Source organism: Chiloscyllium plagiosum, chromosome 15 (assembly GCF_004010195.1).
Source record: "Chiloscyllium plagiosum isolate BGI_BamShark_2017 chromosome 15, ASM401019v2, whole genome shotgun sequence".
Classification (NCBI taxonomy): domain Eukaryota; kingdom Metazoa; phylum Chordata; class Chondrichthyes; order Orectolobiformes; family Hemiscylliidae; genus Chiloscyllium; species Chiloscyllium plagiosum.
In genome coordinates this window covers 47,076,333-47,091,944 of record NC_057724.1, presented here as the reverse complement: position 1 = coordinate 47,091,944, position 15,612 = coordinate 47,076,333, and the positions used below count along the sequence as shown (strand labels likewise).

The window sequence follows — 15,612 nt, the reverse complement described above, 5'->3', positions numbered from 1 at the left end:
GAACTCTCAATCCATCATGTTTTAGCTAATCTCATCTCAGGCATCAGTTGGTGAGCTGTAGTTAGTTTCAGGAAAGGTTGTGGGGAAATCACCAGTATTATGAATCCACTAAACCAGCTGACTCAATCCTGGCCTCACCTCGCACCCAATTCTAACCTGGGGCACGAATCAGGTGTGTGATCAACGAAGCACGTGAGGATCCATCGGGTCACTCAGACGGTGAACTCATATAATTTGAATTCCTAGCTCAGATTATTGAGATGCCTTTCAAAACTGCTGGTATCAAAAGTACCACTGTCATCAAATGGGAGTTAAAATTTGGTGGGGCAGGCATTGGAAATGTCACTGGCTCCATTAGGTGTGTTCTTCAGCGATGTAAACTGGTGGAGAGGAGGAACTTGTGATGGTCCATGTGCAGGCGAAGGAGGTCCAATGCACTCTTAATGAGTCAGGAGAGGCATGGTTAATTGGGACTCCATCAGCCAGAAGCCTTGCTGCTGCCAATTTCTGCTGCTGGACCAGTTACTGCATGACACTGAGTCAAGTCCAGAGTCAAAGGTTTGTGTGTTCCAATGATATCCCTGGAATTAGCCATTAAGTAGCCCCTCAGTCCTCAGGAGGCAACCTTCTTTGGCCTGAGGTTAGGTAAATTAAGATGTGGGGATAGGAATGAAGTGCAAATAGCCAGGCTCTCTTAACATTCCAGTTTACATTATTCCATCTAGGAGGCAGAAGTTAAATTTAATCCTCTGATTTTATCAGTGTTCATTCTCTAGCAACAGTCACTAGAAAGAGATCACAACAAAGGATCTTGGCAGAATTTCTTAACTGCTGATTTTGCAGTCAACTATGTACCTAAATGTGACCCAGTCCAGATAGCAGACTGAAAATCAAAAACGGGATTTCTGGAAGTTTGTGATGTTTTATTAAAATTCAGGATAAGAGTTGTAAGCAATAGCTAAATAAGTTTTCTTTTGCAGCTAAACTTGTCCTTATGGCAATCGATATTATAGCGATAGACACTTTCCAACTTGATTCTAATTGCTTTTGATACATGTGTTTCACTGTGCATTTCATGTAATCAGCTTTATTCAAACCTTCTTGTTATTTTGTCTGGTGGTAGCAAAGTATTACATCTCCATGATAAGGACACCACAGTGGATAAAAAAATAGCCGTCTCAGAATTATAAGCAATTAAATCTGCATTGGTGCATTGCAGTGAATAGGACATTTGAATTGGAAACTGGGTTATGCAGCTGTGGTACCTTATATGTAGAATGATATGCTGTACAGTATAATTAAAAATGACGGCTAATCATACCTAGATTCCATCTTTGGCACGATGGCAGAACCATCCTCATGTGGATTTGAAACAATTAAATTTGTAATACAGCTTGGAAGAGCTGCTAAAGTGCTACACTATTTTTAGATACTGTTGTCATCAACAATGTGCAGAATCTTGAGCAGCAAGTCTGATCCAGGAATGTGAGAACAAATGCAGTGAAGCTTTCTTCAATGCTTCTTTGATTAAAGCTTGATATATAATGGGCAAGAGAAAAATTATTGTTCAAAAGCACATCTGAAAGGCCAGTGATATCACTTGTGTTACTGAATTTTTAACTCAAGTTATTTTCGTGCATTCGATGTTGAAAATCACTCCCATAAACAAGTTCTCATTCCCATTAAGCCAGAGCAAGCCCTTACCTGTTCAATATCCAGGTCATTCTAGCAAGAATGGGTACTGAAATGAGGCTTTTATCGTATATTGGGATTAGGAAGTAGAAACCCACCCACATATTCCATGACTTCAGTAAGCAGAAAACTAAACATTGTATCAGGATGTGATTTGTGCTGTAATTTACCATGGTATTTATTAACAGAAAACGTTAATTGTATAAATTAAAGTTAAGGAGATAATTACTTGCCCACATTTAAAGAGACACATATAATTACTGGTGGTAGATTGTAGAGCTAGGAGCTTTATATTTATGCCTCACCTCTTGCCGATATCTAAAACTGAGTAGAGATTGACTTCCAGTCTCCTCCTTCACCATCTAGCTGTAAGAAGTTTTAACAATGAGTAGATAAGTAAATAGTAGATGAACAGCTATAAACAGGCTTTGTTATTCAAATGTGGAATATGGAAAACAATAAAAAAGCAAAGTATGCTTCACTAAAACTTAGTATAAGGTTGTATCCGAAGCATGATGTCTAACTATAAGCTATCATAGTTTAATTGTTAATTGTTGAACTTTCTGCTTTGTTGATTCCTTGATATTTTCAGAACAACGACTGAAATGGAGAAAGCTGGTGCAAAATACAAGGGTCTCTTTTCTGATTCGTTAAATCGGTATGGGGTGGTTCATGCTTTGAAAAGAAAGGCCTGAGATCCTTGGTACCCATTCTAATTGGTCCATGGGCAGGCACAGACAGCTCTTGCCTGAAGCTTTAGAATATTCAAATAATGCAGGAGTTACATCAAAATGTCCCGTCGCTCCCATGTCATCTTTTGGTCATTGTAGTAGTTTAGTTGCTTCTCATTCTGTTCCTGAGCCATTATCCCAGTTGCCCCTCAAAGATCAATCCTTAGCTCTCCCTCCATTTTGCATCTACATGCTGCTACTTGGCAACATCATCCAAAGACCTGGAGTTAATTTTCACGTATATACTGACAATATCAAGGTCTAACTCTCCACCCTCTCTCACAACATCTCCACTGATGGTACATTATCACACTGAAGATGAGTAGAAATTTCTTCCAATTAAATATTGGGAACATGAAACAGTTGGGTTGAATTTTTTTTGTTAAGTCCAGTTTCATTGAGGTTTTGACAGGTTTTTCGCCATGAGGCCTTGTGAGTTCTCTCACCTCTATCTTATCAAACTTGTGTCATTAATTACCTACCAATGGCACATCACATGTCTAATTACAGCCCCAACTTACCAGGTGCCATTTCTGAAACAATTGGCCACCCAGCAGGTATCCACTGATACCCCAGCATGCACTGCACCTTTAAAGTGATGGATGTGCACTAAGGCAAGTACTGTCAGTCCAGAGCTGCCCTGCATATTTCCTGATATGGATATGGCATTCAGTTTTGCAGGCAGAATCTCAGAGGTCCTGTTGGATGGTATGATGCTGATATGGGAGATTCTCCTTCCCATAGCTAGCAGTGGAGGCCACATCACCAGGTCCCTCTGGGTACATTCCACCATCCTCTCTCTAATGCCTCTCATTCATTTTTTCTTTGCTACTGTAACCACTTTGGATCAAGCTCCATGCTTTACCACGTTCACTACTGCTGCAAGACAAGTTAATGCAACATAGGGAGGCTATGAGTACCCAGATAGTGCTCACTCACCCTGAGCCTATGATAACTAGTGAAGTGCACGGAGATGTAGCCTGGTCCAGTCCACAAGCTGGGTGTGTGACAGTACCCTTGCTGCAGTATTGCAATGATAATTGTTCATGCAACCCACAATGTAGTGTTGAAATCTTTTAAATGGATCAGAAATGTGCTATGAAGGTTCTCAGAGGCTGGCAAAGGTCAAATCCAATGCCTGTGGATGTGGGATGTGGTTGGCTGGTTCCTGTGGAGAATGCCCTGAAATATTGGTGTCCAACATGGAGATCCTTCAGATCAAACAGTGAGCTGAATCGGCCAGATACCCACTCTAGTTTCATTTTCGGGTTTTCATGTGTTTTTCATGGCGTGTTTGGTAAGATGGAAGACTAAATATTAATGAAGCAAATTATGACATAAACAAGGCATTTAGGAAGTGCTAATCCCTGTCAATTGGCAACACACCACTGAGAGAATCTCACCATGCTGCTTATGAAAAGATGGAGTGATGATTTCAGTATCGAGTTTGGACTTTGCTGCAATGTTTTCTGATTCTGTCATGCATCACACCGGTCAGACCTCTATAAGATTCTGCTCTATGATGTTGCTCCTTGCTCAAAACTCTGTTACTTAACAACTTACTCCATCCTTCTCCATGACAACAGTCTAAATTAAGCCAGTCTGTTTACAACCTTGTTGTTATGTTTGATCCTGAGTTTTGTGCCTTCTCTGAGATTGTCTTTTCCCACCACCATATAACATTCATCTTCTCCCATGTCTCAGCTGATCTGCTGCTGAAACCCACATTTGTGTCTTTGTTATTTCTGGACTTGACAATGTTAACACACTCCTGGCTGATATACTGCATTCTAATCTCCATAAATATGAGATTATCCAAAACTCTGTAGCTTTTGTTGTAACTCACAACAAATCCCACTTCCTTTTTACCCTTGTAGGTGTTGACCATCATTGGTTTCTCACCAAACAATGTCTACATTTAAAAATTCTCATCTTGTTTTCAAATCCCTTAATGTCCTTAATCTCCCTATTTCTGTAGTCTCTGGCTATTTCCCCCAACACCTATGCTTCTCTGATTCGGTCCCTCATATAGCTTCAGTCATTGTTGCTCCAATGCTTGATGCCTTACCTACAAATACCTAATGCCAATGATCTGGAATTCTCTACCTACATCTCTCTGTCTCACTTTCTTCCTTTAAGATACTTCTTAAAACCTTACTCTCTTGACCATACTTTTGCTAATCTGAACAGCATCTTTTTACATAGTTTGGTCTCATTGTTGTGTTGTGTTAATTGGAGTGTTTCTCGGCACGTATCTTGCCAAACTCACCACATTAATTTCCAATTCCAACCCAAGGCATGTATCTTATGAAATTTCTGCCTCATCTTACCACGTATCCTTCCCAGAAGAACTCGCCACTTGGTGAATATTTCCCCCAAAGACCAGCATCCCTTGTATCTGAGCCATTTTGAAAGGCTGCTGTGGACCTGAGCCTCCAGAAGCTGCTCTGCTTGGGTTTAGAGACTGCTACATCTCCGTGCATCTCACTAGTTATCAGAGGCTAAGAGTGAGTGAGCACTATTTGAGTACTCATAGCCTCCCTACCTTGCATTACCTTGTCTTGCAGCAGTAGTGTGACTGATAAAGCATGAAGCTTGGTCAAAATTGGGTACAGTAGCAGAGAAAGAGTGAATGAGAGGCATCAGAGAGAGGATGGTGGGATGTACCCAGAGGGATTAGAGAAGACCAATGACCTTCTTCCCACAGTGCTGTGCATTCCTTCAGATGGCTGTGTTTACTTTATCCTTGGTGGCATCTGCGGATCAGGCTGACATGATCTAGTGAGGAGAGAGGGCTAAGAAGGGGAAGTTGATACCACATTTCTCCAAAAGGGTCCTGAAGGTGCTGGTGGATGGGGTGGTCCAGAGAAGAGGAGTCCTCCCTCCCAGAGGACTGGCAGAGGAGCCCAAGCCACCAGACAGTGCCAGCCTGGTGAGAGATTGCTACCTTGGAGAGTCCTGTCTCCCATCTGTGGAGAACTGGGCTGCAGTGCTGAAAGTAGAACAGTGACCTTCCCTGCTTTGCCAGGATGAGTGCCTTGCTGTGCTCTCTATTACCTCACACTCACTGTATCCCTGCCACCACACCCGCTTCCCTCCGAGGTTCATGCTCTGATGCCCCTCCTTGTTGCATGCGACACCTCCCTCACTCTCCTAATGCCCCATCCTCTCACATCATTAATCCTGCATGCCCTCTGTGCTGCCACCTGACTCTGTTGGAATGCCTATTCCTCATGTGCACCACTCCTAACAGTTGTGCCACCCACACAATGACTAGTTTAGCTCACCTTTGGGCTATGTTAAAGAAACCACTCCATATTGTAGCAGAACATGCCCAAGCCTTCCTCGTCACAATGTTGAATTAAACAAATAAGCTCCAAATTGCCAGTATTATCTAATATATCAAATACGAAGTTGCAATAGCTAACATGGCACAATTCTTAACGACTTTCACATAATACAATTTGTAATATCATCAAGCTAAGCCATTAGTATATCTCTGTTACTCGTTGATAAAATCAGCATTATCCTAGACACAATAGAAATTGAGATATAAATTGCAGCTAAAACTGCTGGACTTTCCAGATGACTTGGCAAAATAGCAGTGTGGGTGGAATGGAGCCTTTAAGTGATCATTAAAAGTCCTCAGGAGAAAGTGAGGTCTGCAGATGCTGGAGATCAGAGCTGAAAATGTGTTGCTGGGAAGCGCAGCAGGTCAGGCAGCATCCAGGGAACAGGAGAATCGACGTTTCGGGCATAAGCCCTTCTTCAGGGCTTATGTCCTCAGTAGACCCAAGGACAGATGGGCCACCCACTGCCTTGACTGACCCCTGTACAACTTAAGAGAAGTTGGGGCAGTGAGGTACGTGGTAAGCAAGCCGCACGCTGGAGTTTACCAACCACATCCTAATCTTGAAAATAATTGGCTGGAGATTCTAAAATTCAGCCCAAATGTTCCCTACCTGGAAGGAGAAATGTGAAAGGAGAATGTTTTGTCCATGTTGATAGTTTGGGAAACATTGACATTTCAGACCTGCTTGCCTTTAAGCATTAATCATAGGAAGTTAGCATGCAGGTAGGGGAAGCAATTAAGAAAGCAAAGAGAACAATAAATGCAAAATGTTTAGCGTTTGAAAGTAAAGATGTTTTATAGCAATTGTCTCGGGCCTTTGTGAGACCAAACTCCAAATACATATGTGTCCGTAGCTAACGAGACATACTGTAACTTTGGAAGGTTTGCAATGTCGATTTGCTCGGCATATTTATTGCAATGCAGGAATTGTCCCACGACAAGAGTGTAAGTAATCTGGACCTGTATTACCTGGAGTTTAGAATAATAAGAGGTGACCTCATTGAAACATTTACAATTCTTAACGTCGTTGACAGGAAATGTGCTGCAAGGATGATTTCCCTTATATTTAGAGATTACAGTCAGTTTTGCTATAATGCGGTAGTTCCATTCTTGTGCAATCCCATGTTATAAGAAAATCACGGAACAGCGACACCATTTAAAATAATGAGGCCACTTTAAAATTTCGTGCTTTAGAAACAGTGTCCCCAACTTGTCAATCATATTAAAGTGAATTAACATTGACGAAACACGCATTACAGCAGAATGAGCTGTACAGTGTCAGAATAAAGGCTATTTAAGACAGAAGTGAAGAGAAACTTCTTCATTCCTACATTTGTGCCTCTTTGAAATGCATGGCCGTCCCAGAAGGCTGTCAGTATTCAATCACTAAATATATTTTCCAGTCAGAGATTGTTAGATTTTTGGGCATCTTGGAGAATTAAGTGAAACGGGGAGATTGCAGGATAATGCAATTGAGGGAAAGGCCAGTTGTGGTTGAATGGAATGACAGCAGGCTCAAAGGACCAAATAGCCCAGTCCTGCTCCTATTTCCTACATTCATTTCCTACAGAAAGTTAACATTGGTGGTAACTGACTGAGATGTTTTCAGAATATAAGCGTAAAGGTAGATTACAGTAGATGCTGTGTGAAAGATGAAACAAGTGTGATGCATTGAGGAGAACAGCGGCAGATATAAAGCATACTGGGATAGAAACTTCAAAAATGAGTTTGGTAGATCATTTTTAATTGATGGTATTAAGGGGTATAAAGTCATGGCAAATAAATAAAATTACATTACACATCAGCCACAATCTAATGGAAGTACAGGTTTGAGGAGCTGAATGGTCTATCCCTGTTCCTACCAGCAGTAGAATAATGTAGTTCAATGAAGTGTACTTCTATGATTGGAAGATAGTGATTTGGCCATACCCCGTAGTATCTTGGAATGTGTAAATGGAAGGTTCTAGAATAGGGTGGAGGGCTGGATCTGGGTGAGATGCTCTTCAGTGGGTCAGTGCAGACTTGGTGGGCTGAATGGCCTCTGTCTGTACTGCGGAGATTCAGTGAGGCAGGGCTTATGAGTGCTGAAACTAAAGAGGGTGCAGGACTCAGGATGGAGTGGAATCCTACCTTAACTATGCAACTCAAGTCATTAAACTCCTTCCCACATTGTGGAGTGTGGGCACAAAGATTCTAGCAATGGTCGACCAGGCTAGTTCTTAAGTCCTTACCACTGGTGCTGTGAACTTTCAAGTTCCACTTCTGCTTTCTTTGGGGAGTGCACCTCCCACTGACTAATAAGTTCCTTGAGCAGGGCCTTCAAAACATGTCAGAAATTCTCAGATGCTCCTAACAGTTCCTCTGTATACCACCTTAAATTTTTAAACCACTCTTAATCATTGTAACTGAAGCGCACCTCCCCTTTGGGATTCCAGGCTGCCTCTCTGGGGCATCAAACAGGCTCAAATTTCTTTCCATTAGGAAGGATATTAATGAGCATCACAAGTACCTGCTGGTAGCATGCCAATTGTAATCAAATCAAACACAAATATCAATATGTCTGTCACCCATGTGATCAGATATAGAGAAAAATCATTCAGGACCAGCTGTTGAGTCACCAGATAGCAATCACAGTTTTTTAATTTATTAATTCATTTGTAGGATGTGGGCATTGCTGGCTGGCCAGCATTTATTGCCCATCCCTAGTTGCTCTTGAGAAGGTGGTGGTGAGCTGCCTTCTTGAACCACTGTATTCCACCTGCTGTGGGTAGACCGACAATGCCATTAAGGAGGGAATTCCAGGATTTTGGCCCAGCAACAGTGAAGGAACGGTGATATATTTCCAAGTCAGGGCAGTGAGTGGCTTGGAGTGGAACTTGAAAGTAGTGATGTTCCCATGTGTCTGCTGCCCTTGTCCTTCCAGATGGAAGTGGTTGTGGGCCTGTAAGGCGCTATCTGAGGATCTTTGGTGAATTCTTGCAGTGCATCTTGTAGATATTACACATTGCTGCTACAGACAGTTAGTGGTGGAGGGAGTGGATGCTTGTGGGTGTAGTGCCAATCAAGCGGGCTGCTTTGTCCTGGATGATGTCAAGCTTCTTGAGTGTTGTTGGGAATGCACCCATCCAGACAAGTGGGGAGTATTCCATCACACTCCTGACTTGTGTCTTGTAGATGTGGACAGGCTTTAGGGAGTCAGGAGGTGAGTTGCTCACTAAAGTATTCCTAGCCATTGACCTGCTGTTGTAGCCACAGCATTAATGTGATGACCCCAGTTGAGTTTCTGATCAAAGATAGCACCCAGGCTGTTGAAAGTGGGGGATTCAGTGATGGTGACACCATTGAATGTCAAGGGCGGTGATTAGATTGTCAACGTTATGGTCATTGGTGATGGTCATAGCCTGCCATTTGTGTAGCACAAATGTTACCTGCTACTTGTCAGCCCAACCCTGGATATTATCCAGATCTTGTTGCATCTGGTCACAGACTGCTTCAGTATCTGAGGAGTTGCAAATGGTGCTGAATATTGTGCAATCATCGGCGAACATCAAAGAACTCTAACAAATTTGTGAGGCATGAACTCTCACTCACAAAGCCTTGCTGACCACTACTAATCAAACCCTGCCTTTTCAAATGCAGTATATCTTGTCCCTTAGAATCTTCTCAAGTAACCTACCCACCCCAGATGTTAAGCTCACTGGTCTACAATTCCCAGACTTTTCTTTGTAGCACTTCTTGAATAAAAGCACAACATTTGCTACCCTCCAGTCTTCCACGACCTCACCCATGGCTAACGTTGATTCAAAAATATCAGCCAGGGATACCTCAATTTCTTCTGTAGCCTTTTGCAGTGTTCTTGGATCTATCCGGTCAGGACAAGGAGATTTCGTACATTCTAATACATCCAAAACCTCCTGTACTGTGATGTGGACTGTCACCAAGATCTCACCACTAACTTCCCCAAGTCTTCATGTCTTTCTCCATGGTAATACTTGTGCAATTTTTTCTGCATTGTCAGATAGATGCCAGTGCTGTAACTGTACTGGAACAGCTTGGCTAGGGAAGCAGCAAATTCTGGAGTACAAGTCTTCAGTACTGTTGCCGGATTGTTGTCAGGGTCTGTAGCCAGTGCCTCCAAGCGTTTCTTGATATCACATGGAGTGAATCGAACTGGCTGAAGACTGGTATCTATAATGCTGGGAAGCACTGGAGGAGGATCAACAGCTTGGCACTTCTGGCTGAAGATTATTGCGAAAGCTTCAACTTTATCTTTTGCACTGATGTTCTGGGCTCTTCCATCATTGAGAATGGAAATATTTGTTTTAACTCTTCCTCCAGTGGGTTGTTTAATTATCCACCACCACTAATGACTGGATGTGGCAGGACTGTAGAGCTTAGATCTGAACTGTTGGTTGTGGGATTGCTTAGCTCTGTCTATCACTTGCTGCTTATGTTGTTTATCATGCAAGTGGTCCTGTTTGGTGGCTCCATTAGGTCAACACTTCAGCTTCAGGTATGCCTGGTGCTGCTCCTGGCATGCCCTCTTGCACTCTCCATTGAACTAGGGTTGATTTTCTGGCTTAAAGGTAATGGCTGAGTGGGGGATATGCCCAATTATGAAGTTACAGATTGTGCTGGAGTATAATTCTGCTGTTGCTGATGGCTCACAACACCCCTAGATGCCCAGTCTTGAGTTGCTAGATCTGTTTGAAGTCTGTCCCATTTAACACGGTGACAGTGCCACACACACTGAGGTTATTCTCCGCGTGAAGGAGGGACTTTGTCTCCACAAGGAATGTGCGCTGGTCACTCTTACCGGTACTGTTACGGATAGGTGCATGTGCAGCTGGCAGTTTGGTAAGGATGAGGTCAAGTATATTTTCCCTCTTGTTGGTTCCCTCACCATTTGCTGCAAACCCAATCTAGCAGCTATGTCCTTCAGGACCCGACCAACCCGATCAGTAGAACTCCTGCCAAGCCACTCTTGGTGGTAGACATTGAAATCCCCTACTGTCCTTGCTACCATCAGTGCTTCCTCTAAGTGTTCAACAGCTAATTCATCAGCTGGGAGAGCATGGTACATGGTAATCAGCAGGAGGTTTCCTTGCCCATGAAAACCTGAAGCCATGAGACTTCATAGGGTTCAGAATCAATGTTGAGGACTCCCAGAGCCTTCTGACTGTATACCACTGGGCATAAAGGGAGGTCATTCAGCCTATCACATTTTTGTCAACGTTTTGCCAAAGTAATCCAAAGCTGAAACAACTATCCCTTTCTCTAACCATAGTCTTTTCCCGCTTTCAAATATTTATCAACCTTTCTTTTAAAGAATTCAATGAGTTACTGCTTTAAATACATCCTGTGACATAGGACTCTATAGTCTAAATGCATAGGGAAATATTTTCTCATTTCTCATTGTATTAGAGACAATTTTCAATAGATAACTTCTGTCACTGTGTTGTTGACAGTTCTAATAAATGACATTTTTCATCAGTAACCTGCTAACTGATGCTCAGTTTGGGTTTCACCTGAAAATGGACAAAAGAATCGAGCTCCAGAGGTGAGCAGAAGACTTCCTGAGCAAAAATGAAGTCAGTGGGAACTGGGGAAAACCTGATTGGAATTGATGACATTTTCTGTTATTTTTAATGTATTTCAGTTTGCACAACATATACCAGAGACCTGGGTTCTTACTGTGACAGATACCTTGAAGTTTATTTACAACACTATTTACATGGCTACAATATTGCAGACCTAGAACATAAGAAATAGGAGGAAAAGTTGGCAATTTAGCTGCTTGAGCCTGCACTGTCATTTCTTATGATTATGACTGATCCCATCTTCACCTCAACTCCACTTGCCAGTCTGCTGTCCAAAACCCTTCAGAGGTTAGGTGTGGACTTTTTGTGCCGAAGGGCCTGTTTCCACACTGTAGGGAATCTAATCTAAACCCTTCAACACATATACACATTGTCTGGATTCTGTGCTTGTTACTGATGTTACTGGACAATACATAGCTGACTGCCTGTACAAATTAAACTGACTCAGGCCACAGGAAGTGCAACAGAAAACAATGATTGGGTTAAAAAAAATTACATAGTACAGTCCCTTGTTCTGTTCATACAGGTCCCAGATGACCTGTAGAGGGCATGTGCTCTTGACATTTCCAACCAAGAGCAAGCTGTAGTGCAGAGCCTCATGGAAATTAAATGGACAGATGTAAATCTTGCAGACAATAGATATCTTTTGTTCATTGGTTTCAGTAAACTGCAGCTTGCCTCTCCTGATCATTACATCAAAGGTTTCATCATTTTTAAGTGTTCCATTAGTTTTCCTTTTAGCTTTCTCTGTTGCATTGAAAGTGCTCCGTAAATCCTCTTTATATCTTTGGTTTCTCAACTCTAATATAATTCTGATGAATTTATACCAGTCTCTCTGGTATATGTTATGTAAGCTAAAATACATTAAAAATAGCACTATGATTTTTCGTTCCTACTATTGTACGATCTCAAAACCACACACGGTAATCTAAAATTGGCTGATGTTTTTACTCTTGTTTTTGTGACCACCCATCTACTGCACTCTCCACTTGTTTTTAAAACACATCTTCTATCAGTTTAGCGTTTTTGTAACACACAACAGAGGAAGTATCATTTCCATATCAAACTTTAGAGTCATATTTAACCCAGAAGCAGACCATTCAAACCTATAAGGTCCAAGCAGGATATAGAGCAAACTTTTCAGTTGCAGTGCCCATTGTTATCCCTGGACACCTGCAAGTTTATTTCCTTCAGACTCCCATTGCAATTTATTTTGAAATCATAGATTGTCTCTGCTTCCAAAATCCTTTGGAGTGTTGGGTTTCGGTCGGTACCACTTTCTGCATGAAAATGTTCTTCCTCGAATCCCTTCTACATCAGAAGGCATGAAAGGGTAAATATGAGGCTATCTTGCTTTGGGGTCAGTTTCTAATATGAAAATGCAAGCTCTTAGAGCTCCTCTCCTTGCTCAGGTATGATAGGAAGGTATAAGGCACAGTATTCATAAGCAAAAAGTTAACAATTAGTGTCTATCTGCTAATTGTAGTCTATCTGCCCTTGTTGAAACCTTTAATCAATTAGCAGATAGACTACTAATTAAAATGCAAAATCCAGATTCATTTCAGGAATGTCCCGAGATAATTAAAGGTTTTATCAATGTACAGGAGATGATATCTCAGGTTGGACAATGAACTTTAGGTATGACGGCCCACTTCGAATGTATCTATGTTTTAAGCTGAGTTCCAGTTTTATTCTTTGACAGAAAAGAATCTTAAATGAAATAGTTCACCCATCCGTGTGGTTGTGACAGAGAGGATGTGTGTGGGTGTGAGAGAGAGAGAGAGAGAGAGAGAGAGAGAGATTATATAGTGTGATGGGGCTACCCATAGTGTGACATGGTTGAGACCATCCTCTTGGGTATGGAACTTAGCTATCACCTTCTGCTCAGCAATTATGCATTGTTGCAAATCACAATGTCCACCTTGGAGGATGCTCACCCGAAGATTGAAGACTGAGTGTCCAGGACCGCCAAAGTATTCCCTCACTGGGAGTCAACCCCACTGTGTCTTGATCATTGCACACCGCACAAATGCTCACACATGCACAGTCACATTGTCATATGCACACACGTGCACACACACGCACACAAACTGTCTTTCTCACACACACATCCTCTTGTCCTCATGCATGCACACACAGAGACATTTTCTCTCTCTCATATACGCACCTTCTTTCTCTCTCACATACACACACTCGTTCTCACACATGCATGTACATACACACACTCTCTCACCCACACAAGTGCGCTGTCTCTTTCTCTCACACACACAGACACATGCAAACACGCGCGCACACACACACAGACACACACAAACACACACACACGCAAACACACACACAATTTTCTGTTACGAAGTAAAACCAGATCTCAGCTTAAAACACAAACAAATTTGAAGTGGGCCCTCACACCTAAAGTACATTGTCCAACTTGAGATATCACCTCCTGTATGTTGATAAAACCTTTAATTATCTAGGGACATTCCTGAAATAGACTACTAATTTGGTAACTTTTTGCTTGTAAACACAGTGTCTGCACCTCCCAATCATATCACACCTGAGGAAGGAGCGGAGCTCTGAAAGCTTTCCACTTCAAATAAGTCTGTTGGACTATAACCTGGTGTCATTTGATTTTTGACCTTGTCTACCCCAGTCCAATTCTGGCATCTCCACATCTTGTATGAAACACAGCTAAATTCATATTGTCATCTTGTGAATTGATTTTACAGTTTACAGTGAAATTGGGAAAACTGATTGAAAGAGGCATGGGGGTAGAGATGGAAAAGTAAGGAAGAAAGATGAAATATGAGTGGTAGATGAGATGCATTCAAAAGGAAAAGACTTTCAGTGGGCACTTCTGAAAATCACCGAGAGAGCACAGGAGATGATCAAAATGAATTTGTGGTCAGAGTTTCAGAGTTTGAATCCACTTCAAGATGCTAGTTGTGAAGGTGAATCTTGAATCTCAACTTATTTCCTCAAATATCAAATGAAATAAGGTGCTTGTTGTCCCAGTTAAGGATTATTTCATGAACATGCCATGATTTTGCCACTGGCAGAACATTCCCACTGTATTCCACCCCTCGCTGCACCAATAAATGTTTCCCTTCTATTCCAGATGACCTTATTCCTGTCCCAACCCGAGGTACCCTTGCAATTTCTGAGATGCCTCATGACATAGCGTAATCATCTCTGCTTGTTGAGCTGCAAAAGCTACAGAGCTGTTAGGAGAAAACCTACCAAAGGGGTGCTGTGCTGGATTAATACCAACAAATCTGGGCTTGGAAACCCCATTTTGTTTCAGCACTCATATCTCAAAGCCTGGGATAAAATTCAATCACCTGTAACATCAATTGTCTTCAGTTTCACAACCAAGAAAGATTAATTCAATTTCTGTTATGTTAGGGTGCTCAACTTATTCGATTGCTAATGGTTTTGCTATCAAATAAGTGCAAAACCAAAATTTAAATCATAGTTAGGGTAGGACGTGTGCACGTTAAAAAAAAACAACTTTTACGTACTCTTAAATAAATGCTAATTTTCAAAATTCTGCTGCTTGATCTTTCCCATTGTGATGAATGATGGTGGCTGGTCTGTGTCTTAATTTCTGCAGCACTGTGTTCCACTTGATTAGTTAATTTTATCCTTTTAATGGTAGAACAATTTCAAATGTGTAACCCATCCTTTACAACATGGGTGTAGAAAACATTCTATACTGTAATTTGAAATATTAAATAGTTGCAATAGCATTGCTTTGTTTTATATTATTCGCTGAAATTAAAACCCATTTCAAGCAAGTGGGTTGTCACCTCCCTAAAATAGCATAAAATTAGGCTAATGTCACTAATATCACTCAGCACAGTATCCAGGTTAGAGCGTTTGATGGGTATGTACTTAGGTTCTCAACTTCCACCTACATACCTTCTACTACTTTTTTGGAGCTTCAGGCTACAGAAGACCAAAGGCATCTCTCTCCATTAGAGAGAGGCAATTGAACATAAAACATTACTGCGCAGTACAGGCCCTTTGGCCCTCGATGTTGCACTGATCTGTCACACCAATCTGAAGCCCATCTCACCTACACTATTCCATGTACGTCCATATGCTTGTCCAATGACAACTTAAATGTACTTAAAGTTGGCGAATCTACTACAGAAGCAGGCAAAGCATTCCATACCCTTACTACTCTCTGAGTAAAGAAACTATCTCTGACATCTGTCCTATATCTATCACCCCTCAA

At 41.7% G+C, this 15,612-nt stretch overlaps 1 protein-coding gene across 3 annotated transcripts in view; it reads left to right on the top strand.

Annotated features, from left to right (window-relative positions):
• LOC122557296 (uncharacterized protein C8orf48-like) overlaps positions 1–15,612 on the top strand; it is a 90,278-nt gene that overhangs the window by 61,668 nt on the left and 12,998 nt on the right. The gene's annotated exons all lie outside the window — the stretch shown is intronic.